The 11014-nt window shown below is 32.6% G+C and overlaps 1 long non-coding RNA gene across 1 annotated transcript in view; it reads right to left on the bottom strand.

Moving 5' to 3' along the window:
- Positions 1 to 7166: 7166 nt before the first annotated feature.
- Positions 7167 to 11014, bottom strand: part of LOC147379463 (uncharacterized) — a 46882-nt gene continuing 43034 nt past the window's right edge. The window contains exons 2-3 of the long non-coding RNA XR_015168920.1: positions 10618 to 10676; positions 7167 to 7782 (exon numbers count right to left, since the gene is read on the bottom strand). This is a non-coding gene — a long non-coding RNA (uncharacterized LOC147379463). The remainder of the gene's footprint in view (positions 7783 to 10617; positions 10677 to 11014) is intronic.

Here is an 11014-nt window from a genome sequence, read left to right as displayed (position 1 = left end):
CCATAGTGGCTGTACTAGTTTGCATTCCCACCAACAGTGTAAGAGGGTTCCCTTTTCTCCACACCCTCTCCAGCATTTATTATTTGTAGACTTTTGGATCGCAGCCATTCTGACTGGTGTGAAATGGTACCTCATAGTGGTTTTGATTTGCATTTCTCTGATAATGAGTGATGTTGAGCATCTTTTCATGTGTTTGTTAGCCATCTGTATGTCTTTTTAGAAAAATAAATGACCCAATCAAAAAATGGGCCAAAGAACTAAATGTCAGTGACTTTAACAGACACCTCTACCAAGGAAGATATAAAGGGGCAAATAAGCATATGAAAAGAATCTGCACATCATATGTCATCAGAGAATTGCAATTTAGAACAACAGTGAGATACCACTGTACACTTATTAGAATGGTCAAACTTGGGAACACCAACAACACCAAATGATGGAGAGAATGTAGAGCAATGGGAGCTCTCATTCATTTCTGGTGGAAATGCAAAATGGTACAGCCACATTGGGAGATATTTTAGTACTTTCTTACAAAACTATATACACTTTACCACACAGTATAGCAATTGTACTTCTTGGTATTTACCCAAAGGTGTTGAAAACTAATATCCATACAAAAACCTGCACAGATGTTTATATTAACAGAAGCTTTAGTCATAATTGCCAAAATACAGAAGAACCAAAATTCCTTGGTAAATAAATAAATAAACTATGAATGGATAAATAAGCTATAGAATATCTAAGCAGTAGAGTATTATTTAGCACTAAAAAGGAATGAGCTATCAAGCTATGAAGAGAAATAAAGGGACATTTTATCCATATTACTAAGTGAAAGAAAGCAATCTGAAAAGTTTACATACTGTATGATTTCAACAATATAACAAAAAGGAAAAGGCAAAATAATTTCATAATTTTATAGTATAGTAATTAATATTTATTCATAAGAAACCAGTGTGTTTTTTCCCTTATAAATGACCAAAAGAACATGTAGTTTCTCTAAATACTACTTTTTCTGATAAAATTCATACATTATTTCAAAGCAAGGTGAAAACAACTAAAGTAATAATGAAAAACACAGATTTGATCTATTGACTGATAATAGGTAGAACATTCGAATCCTGGCAAAAAAAGAAAAGGATATCTGGAACTTAAAGCCAAAAAGAAAATATTGTCATGAAAGAAACTAACAAAAAGGATACTGGAGAATGAAATGATTTGCAATACCAGCCACTTGAAAAATAATAGAAATGAGAATATGGGAAATATCTTTAACTTATATCTCTAGAATTTCACTTACCATTAAAGTTTTCTTGGGGAGGTATGGATAATCAGCTTTGAAAATAAACAGCTCATAAAGGAGGCTACAAGCTAAATAATTTTTTTTTCAGAAATTTGTTAGAAATTATGAATATAAGTGAATGTTGACTTAAGTTAATGGAAATAAGTTTCCATCTCCCCACTTTCTAATTGCTCATATTCAATGCCAACAAAATGTTCTTGGCTGGAACTAATTAAAATTGTATGTGCCAAAGACTAATAATAAAAGTTAAAATTATGCCACAATCAGTCTTTTCTAATGAGTAGGCTCTTTGTGTCAAGTGGTCAAAATATTGGAGCTTCAGCATCAGTCCTTCCAATGAATATTCAGGGTTAATTTCCTTTAGAATTGACTTAGGTTTGATCTGCTTGCTGTCCAAGGGACTCTCAAGAGACTTCTCCATCACCACAATTTGAGCAAACTCCAGGAGATAGTGGAGGACAGAGGAGCCTGGCATACTGCAGCCCATGGGGTCACAAAGAGTTGAACATGACTTAGCAACTGAACAACAGCAATAACAAAAGCTGAGTGACACAGAGTCTCAATGGGAAGAGAATAGAATGCATAATGGGTGTGGCAGAGGGTTGGTGTGGATACTGGCATCAAATACTGTAATACCTCAATATTCATTCTAGTTTTTTCCAGTTTTCTTATTTGTCTCTCTCTTCTCTGGCAGTAACAAGCTTGGCTCACAGTTCCCTCAACATATGTACATATTTCAGTAATTTCTTGTAAGAAATCACCTTATATATTGAGCTGAGGAGAAAAGGGGGCTTATAGATAAGAAAATGAAGAAAACAAATGACTATTGGGTAACTATGTTGCAGATATTGGGACCAACTCATAGTTTCACAATAGAGAAATTATGTAGCTTAATGCCAATGTCCTTACATTTAATTTATCATGACATGATCCAGAGGAGCCACCTACCAGGGCTGTGCTGGCTAGGCAACCCTCTGTCTATACTCCCCCCATTTCATACAGGGTCTATCTCCCCCAGCAGGCACTGCATTTCCCCCAACCCCACTGCCATGTGGTCCAGGATATATTTTTCTTTTTTCTTTTCTTTTGTCTTTTGGCTTCACCATATGGCTTCTGGAATCCTTGTTCTCTGACCAGGGATTGAAACCCAGCCCTAGGCAGCAAGAGCATGGAGTTCTAACCATGGATAGTCAGGGAATTGTCTAGGGTGGTTTTAAAAGTGGAGTTTTGATTGTGGAAGCCTTTGCATAAATGGATTTAAATAATCAGAAACTGTGATTGGAGAGGTAGGATTTAATTCATGACTTTGGAAGATATACAACTGCTTCTGGTAATGACAAAAATCCAGACTATGCGCAAGAGTATTGTCGCCATAATGGAGAGCAGATGTTATTGCCGATAAAACTTTTATAACAACAGATATATAAATTGTCAAACAGTGTCAGAGGAAAGTTTCAAAAGTTGTTAAGAATATCAATTGTCTGTAAGAATTTATTTCTATTGTCTTTGACCTCTGAATTCAAGTTATGAAAGCTAGAGAAAAATATTAAGCAATCATTTGAAATGAAATACTTGATTTTGTCTCAACTTCTGAAAAATGCATCTATGCTAAAGAAGCTACAAAACATGCTTTGCATGTTAATTTATCATATAGTCACAAAACACGATTAGACAAGGACTTAAAATAGACTACTGTAATCAACATGAAGTTTATAATGATCTGTTGATTACTCCTTTGAATGTAATTTAAATATAATAAAAATCAGAAACATAAAAACTAACTCCATTAGAATATGAGTTTGAAATTGTAGTTTTTAATATTTGAGTCCACATTGATAATAAATAATATCATGCTGTTTAATTACTTGCAGAAACTCTAGCTATTTAAAATAAATGTTTCATGATAGTAATAATTACAACAGAACAAATAAATTTTCAGATTATTTAATTTAGTCATTTATTTAGCAAATAAAAATAGATTATATTTATATATATAGTAGATTGAAAGAGAGGTAGATTGAAATATAGTAGACTTTAGTTTTTCCTTTTCAGTTTTAATTGCTAAGGCATGTCTGACTTTTGTGATGCCATGGACTGTAGTCCATCAGGCTTCTCTGTCTATGGAATTGCCCAAGCAAGAACACTGGAGTGGGTTGCCATTTCCTTCTCCAGCAGATCTTCCCGACCCAGGAATCAAATTTGGGTCTCCTGCACTGCAGGAGAATTCTTTACTGACTGAGCCACCAAGGAAGTCCATGTTGGACTTTAAAAGTAGATTTATTCTAGACTTGCATACTAAAGACAATCTTTGACAAATTTATTTTAGAATATTTTCATATTGTAAAAATATGTTGATAAAGTTCCTAAACATTGGCATTTCAATGAGAGGAACCATACATAGAGATTAATTTTGCCTGATTCTAAAAACACATAAATGAAATAATTCAATATGGAGGTGTTTCAAATATTTTCTTACCTTTAATCCTAAGTATTTGATTCTACTGTAAACAGTCTTTTTCCCTTAAAAAAAAAAAAATTTCCATTTGTTCACTGATAGTACTAGAAACACAGTATATTTCTATATATTTAATTTTAGCATTAATATTGCAATATTCATTTGATTCATTTTTGTAAATTACTTAAGATGTTATTAATACACACAAAATGTTTTCTATGAATAAATACACTTATACTTTTTCCTTTCTGATCATTGCATCTTTTATTTCTTTTTCTTTTATTACTTTAATGCCTGGGAAGTAGCAAAATGCTTAATAGAATGATGTAAACAGAAATTTTTGCCTTCTTTCAGATTCTAAAGAAAAGCATTCATATTTTCACTACTGTAGATTATTAGCCCAATAGTTTCCATAGGTGTTTTTTTAATTAAATTGCAGAATTTTCCCCTCTTTCTTTCTATTAAAATTTTATTATAATACAGTGTTGAATTTTGACAAATGCTTTTTTTTTGGTAACTATTGAGGTGATTACAGAGTTTTCTCCTTTCAAGTGAATTATACTTTTGAATTTTAAACAGTAAAAGTGCTATATATTTTGAATGTTTTCTATTTTGTTTTACTAAACAAAACTTTGTTCTACATGTGTTATTATTTTTTAAACTATTGCTGGATTTGTTTTGTAAACTTATCACACTGAACATACGTCTTAATTTCTTTGGGCTTCTATAATAAACTACTATAGACTGTGTAGCTTAAGAAGAACAGAAACATATTTCTTACAGCTCTGGAGGATAGAAGACTGACATCAACAGCCAGCTGTTGGGGTAAGGCCACTTTTATAAGGGCAATAATCCCATTCACGAAGGGTACACCTTCATGAGCTAATTGCCCCTTAAAATGTCTACCTCTAGCACCATCACCTTTACATTATAAAGTATAAATCTTGGCAATACACAAACATTCAGACCATGGGAATACAGAAAAGCACTTTAAAAAATAAATAAAACATTAAAATGAGAAGAATGCATATGTTGTGCAAAATGTATCATAAATAAACAAGAGTGTGATCAATTTACCCTGACACTCAGATGAAATATTATAAAGCAAGCAGTATAAAAAGAGGTTTTGAAACAACTTTACCATAGTATATTTGGAAAAGCTGGTAAATAGAACAGCATGAACAGGTTCATAGCCAAAGCAGAAAGTAAAAGAATAATAAGATTAAACAAGTTTATCTAAATCAGAAAATTTTCTATACTGGAATTATGGGTTTGGTGGGAAGGTTAAAATAATGGGTAGGTTTTAAAGGTCATTGAATCACTTACTGCAAAGTTTGAGTTCCTCTTCTAGATAGCTGATACACATTTTTCAGCATTATAGTTCAATGATCAGGTAAAATTTTTAAGAATATTAATTGGCAATGAATAAAAAGAAACATTGGAGGAGAAGAAGACCACAGAGAGAAGATACAGTTTGAAGACTATTACAGCAATCCCCAGGAAATCATGGAAATAAAGCATTATTTGCAACATATATTGTAGTAGATTCAATAAGAAGTGGTAACTGAATATGGAAGCGGAAGGAGAGGCAAGTAGTAAGATTTTGTCAAAATTTTGAAACCAGCTAATAAGGGAAATGGTAAAATCTATTTCAAACAGAAGTAAGATGGTAGAGAAATGGCCTGTTCTTTAGGGGAAATAAAGTGTTTAATTAAATGGTAAGGTGGAACCTAAAGTCATGATGAGACATCAGAAATAATTACCCACCAACCAATGGAAAAAATGTTGGGAAAGAGCCCATACATAGAGATTAATGATCCTCATGAATTAAAGCTAAAGAAATTCCACAGATATTGGAGATGGTAACAGTGATCAAATTGCAAATTTCACAATCAGTTGACTACCTGAAAACTAGCTTTGAAAGTTCATTTAGAAAAATGTTATTTATAAGAGAAGACTTCAAGGCTGTTTTAAGCTCTATTTATGGGGTCTTTTTAGTGATAAAGGAAAATATAGATAACAATTAAAAGTATATGCAATACAAATTGAAAATTTACTTTCCGACCACCATGTCTTCTACCATCCCAATCAAATCATCACCAGGCCCAGAAACTGCATATACAGGCTTTCAATCATGTATTGGTCCTATTTATTTCTCCCTCATACCACTTAGTACTATGTATTGTGTAGAGCAGATACTCAAATATTTTTCTTATATAGTATTTTTATGAGGAATAAAACAGAGAAAAGACATGCTGTAACATAATGAATAGTGTAAAATGAAACTGAGACAATTACATATCAAATAGTACAAAAAAAGTTCCTAGTTCACACTGTACATACTAAAATACTTAAATCATATTAAAAATAAAATTGCTCTATAGTTATGAGGATTACTATGATATTGGTGTAATTAAAAGATTTGTATCACATTTAAATATGGTAGAAAGCACCAACATCCAGAAAAAATATATAAATTTTGTGCAAAAGATATGTTAAGTAAATTTTAAAACACACTACAAACTGGGAAGAGATATTTTCATTTCAAAACCCAAAGAAATATTGCTATCTATAATGTGTAATAATGCTGCTTTAATTCTTAAAATAACAACAGCCAATAGACATTAAACAATTCAAAAGAGAAAAACGGGAAAGCCTATCAATAACAAATTGAAAGAAAAATAAGAACAAGAGGCCCATAAAGCTGTGCAAAGATGCACCATTAGTAGTCAGAGAACTGCAAAATCAAAAATCATTTTTCATTTTGGCATTTCTAAACCATCAAATTGGCAAACACTATCATCTGATAGCACCAAGTTTTTTTAAGGATGTGGGGCAAACAGAATGGCTTACATATTTGTTAGAAATATAAATTGTTACAGCCACATTTGAAATCAATTTCCATTCAACTTTGTATCTAAGAAATACTTCAGGATATGACTAAGAATTTGCATGGCTGAGGCAGGTCATTGTTTAATATTTATAGTAGTGAAAAAGTAGAAACAAATTAATTAAGATAATTGATATATTTTCTTCAAATAATGAAATTCTCCATTAGAAAACTAAATTTACATATATTCACATGAATAAAGGTAAAAATATATAATATAGGAAGAAAAAACAATTTACAAAAGTTCATATATGATGTGCAACCATTCAAATAAAAGGAAAAACAATATAAATTGGTATATGAATGCACAATTATGAGCTAAATTTTTTTATTTTATTTTTTAACTTTACAATATTGTATTGGTTTTGCCATATATCAACATGAATCCGCCACAGGTATACATGTGTTCCCCATCCTGAACCCTCCTCCATCCTGCCTCCCCATACCATCCCTCTGGGTAGTCCCAGTGCACCAGCCCCAAGCATATGAGCTAAAATTTTTTTAAAAAACATTGGAATAATACACACAAACAAACTTCAGGAGAGTGATTATTATTGGGAGGGAGTAAAATATAAGTGATGGAGCTTTGATAATATCTGCAATTATTTATTTCTGAAAAAGAAAAACATAGTAATATTTTTCCTTCTCTGTGAATTACTTCATTTGGTATGACACTCTCTGAATCCTTCCATGTTGCTGCCAATGGCCTTATTTCGTTCTTTTTAATGGCTGAGTAATATTCATTGTGTGTGTGCGTGTGTGTGTGTGCGCGTGCGTGCGTGTGTGTGTGTGTGTGTGTATATACCACATCATCTTTATCCATTCCTCTGTCAATGACATTTGGGTGGTTTCCATGTCTTGACCATTGTAAACAGTGCTGCAATGAACATTGGGGTTCATGTAACCTTTCAGGCCATGTTTTTCTCTGGATATATGCCCAGGAGTGGGATTGTGGTGTCATATGGTACCTCTAAATTCAGTTTTTTAAGTGACTGTGTTCTCCATAGTGGTTGTACCAGTTTACATTTCCACCAACAGTACAGGAGGGTTCCCTTCTCTCCACACCCTTTCCAGCCTTTGTTGTTTGTAGATTCTTTGATGAGAGCCACATCATATGACATCCCTTATATGTGGAATCTAAAGAGAAATGACACTAATGAACTTACAAAACAGAAAGGGACTCACAGACTTAGAAAATGAATTCATGGTTCCTAGGTGAAGGGATATTTAAGGACTTCAGGAAGGTCATGTACACACTGCTATATTTAAAACTGATAACCAACAAGGACCTACTGTATAGCATATGGAACTCTACTCGATGCCTATGTACCAGCCTGAATGGAAGGGGATTTGGGGGGAGAAAAGATACGTGTATATGTATGACTGAGTCCCTTCACTATTCACCTGAAACTATCACAATATTGTTAATTGGCTCTACCCCAATACAAAATGTTTTTGGTGTTAAAAAAAAGAATAAAATGAAAGTAAAACATAAAGAACAGAGCAGAGAGCTAAATCTATGTTTAGTTTGCTTATTCTCAATAATGAATACCTAGGTATCTATATCTTTTGTTTTAATAAACATAAGAATTCAAAATTAAAATTAATCATTTACAAATAAATAGTAAAGGTGAACAGTATCTTTATCCTAGCATTTAAGTGAGCTGGATCTAAACATCTGTTCCCTGAAAGGGTTGTTATCAGAAAGCCCAATTCTCTGCAGATCCAAAGCATGACTTGAGTTTTCACTATGCACAAGAGAAATGTCCCTGATTAAAACTAATAAAGTCTCCTGAAAAACAACTACATATAAAGTTTCTTTTGATTTGTCTTTAGTCCAATTAGAATGCGCTGTATTAAAATTTAAGTATGGCTCCTAAGCCATACACATACCATTAAATTTGCAGGAATAATGAAGTCAACCAATTTTATTCCTCTTTAATAATGCATTCCTGTATTTGCTCTTAAGGTAAGGTTAGCATTTATCTATTGATCATGATGCATTATCTACACAGTGGAAACTACTAAGCAGTTTTCATCTCCTGTGATATTTCTAAATAATTCAGAAACTAATTTCTGTTTTCTTTTTCTTACTAAAGTTTGTCTCTTTTAAATATAGAAAATTTCAGTGATCTATGGCTTAGTTTGTTTCCATATTGCCCAGATGTCACAGGCACATAAAGTAGCCGGATAGAATTGGAAGACAAACTTATCCCCTATAGCTTCATTTTCTTCTGCATTAGCACCTTTCCTCTCCAAGTAGTTAAGAACAAAACAACACAAAATGATAAAGAATACACTCTTTCAACCTGTCTCTCCATGTAAATGCTGTAGTCTCCTGCATGATATCCACAGACAGATATTTTTAAATATCTAAATTTTCTTGCTTCCCATTAACTCTTAAATATTAGAAACATTTCACTATAAATCCACTAAAATTTATCTTGTTAATAATTACAAGTCTTTCAATATTTATCATATTTTACCTTTACCTGGAAGGTGGTAGTATGGACCATTTTTATTTCTCCATAGAAATAATACTTGAGAATGAGTTATGCTTTCAAAAAGTAGAGGTAAATTACACATTAAGATGTAAAAATTGTATAGATTCATGAACAATTGAAAGAACATTGAGTTTTCTGCCCTGTTAATTCCATATTTCACAATTCATACCTAAACTTTACATTTGCTGTTGAGTTTTGGTTTTCTTGAAGTCATTCTTTAAATACAGTTGACCTTTGAATAACACCATTTAAACTGGGTGGGTCCACTTATGCATGGGTTTTTTTCACTAGGTACTCACTACCATGCTATATGATCAGCATTTGCTTGAATCTGAACAGGTGCAGAATCTAGGTATGGGGGATTGACTCTAAAGTTATAGCAGATTTTTGACTGCAGGGTTGGAGTTCATAATGCCCTTATCATTCTAGGGTTAACTTTATATTATCTTTCCATTTCAACCTACATCTCACCTTATTATTATTTATCAGAGCTTATATGATTGGATTTACCATTGACTAAACAATGTGATTTTTGTAAAGTAACAACATCTCAATGCTCTACTTTCCACAACTATAATATCAGGTTATTAGTGGTATTAATTTATTGTGTTGTTGCAATAATTAAGCTACTTAATATCTGTAAAATAATTAGTGGTAGTTAAAACCATGTATAGGAAAACTGGCCAATAGAATAGAGTTCAGCAACAAATTCACACATGTATTATCAACAGACTTATTGCAAATGTGGGAGCGATGTCATAAGCAGAAGCCTTGATCTTTTCAAAAAATGACTGGGCTGGTTGGATTACTATCTGGGTAGAATATAGCTTGATCCATACACATCTCACACTATAAACACGAAAGAATTTTAAAGTTATTGGTCTAAATGTTAAAGGGAAAGCAATAATGCTTTTATTTATTTATTTTTTTTTAATTTTATTTTATTTTTAAACTTTACATAATTGTATTAGTTTTGCCAAATATCATGTATGAAACGAGATGCCAGTCCAGGTTCAATGCACAATACTGGATGCTTGGGGCTAGTGCAATAATGCTTTTAAAAGAACACACAGGAGGAAATCTTTACAACTTTGGAGTTGAAAGACAAAGTTCTCTTACACACACACACATGCACAGAGTACAACGAAAAAAAACAACAAAGAAGTGAAATCAGATATATTAAGATTCAGAAATTATGTCACCAAAAGTAGCCCATGCAAGGATGAAAATACAGCCCACAGAGTGGGGAAAGATGCCCACAATACCTATATTAAACAAAAAAAGTATATGAAAAAAGATTTTTTTCACTCATGCGTGATTAGTTGCTTCAGTTGTGTTGGACTGTTTGCAACCCTATGGACTGTAGCCAACCAGGCTCCTCTGTCCATGGGATTCTACAGGCAAGAATACTGGAATAGGTTGCATGCCCTTCTCCAGGGGATCTTCCTAACCCAGGTACTGAACCCACCTCTCTGTGTCTCCTGCATCAGCAGTCGTGTTCTTTACCTCTTGCAATACTTGATAACTCTGTTGGAAAAAATGATAAAAAACAGACATACATTTTATTAAGATGATAACCAAGTGAAAACAAGTAAAGTCAATTTACACTGTTGGATGGTAACGTTTTACCTTCATGAGGGTGGAGGTAGAGTTAGGTAGCAACAGAAAGGGAGGACAAGGGATGTTTGTCCAGTATGTCGGACAAACATATCAGTATCCTGATTACGTGAATGTTTTCAGTTTGCAAAAAATAATCAAGCTTTAGACTAATGATAGGTTTATATATATATATATATATATATATATATATATATACACACACACACACATATATATGTATATAAATATGTATGTATGTGTATACA

This window comes from Bos grunniens, chromosome 1 (genome assembly GCF_055505025.1).
Source record: "Bos grunniens cultivar Pamir isolate PY7600 chromosome 1, Bosgru_T2T1.0, whole genome shotgun sequence".
NCBI classification, from domain to species: Eukaryota; Metazoa; Chordata; class Mammalia; order Artiodactyla; family Bovidae; genus Bos; species Bos grunniens.
The sequence above is the reverse complement of the archived record's forward strand: the minus strand, read 5'-3'. Positions and strand labels throughout refer to the sequence as shown.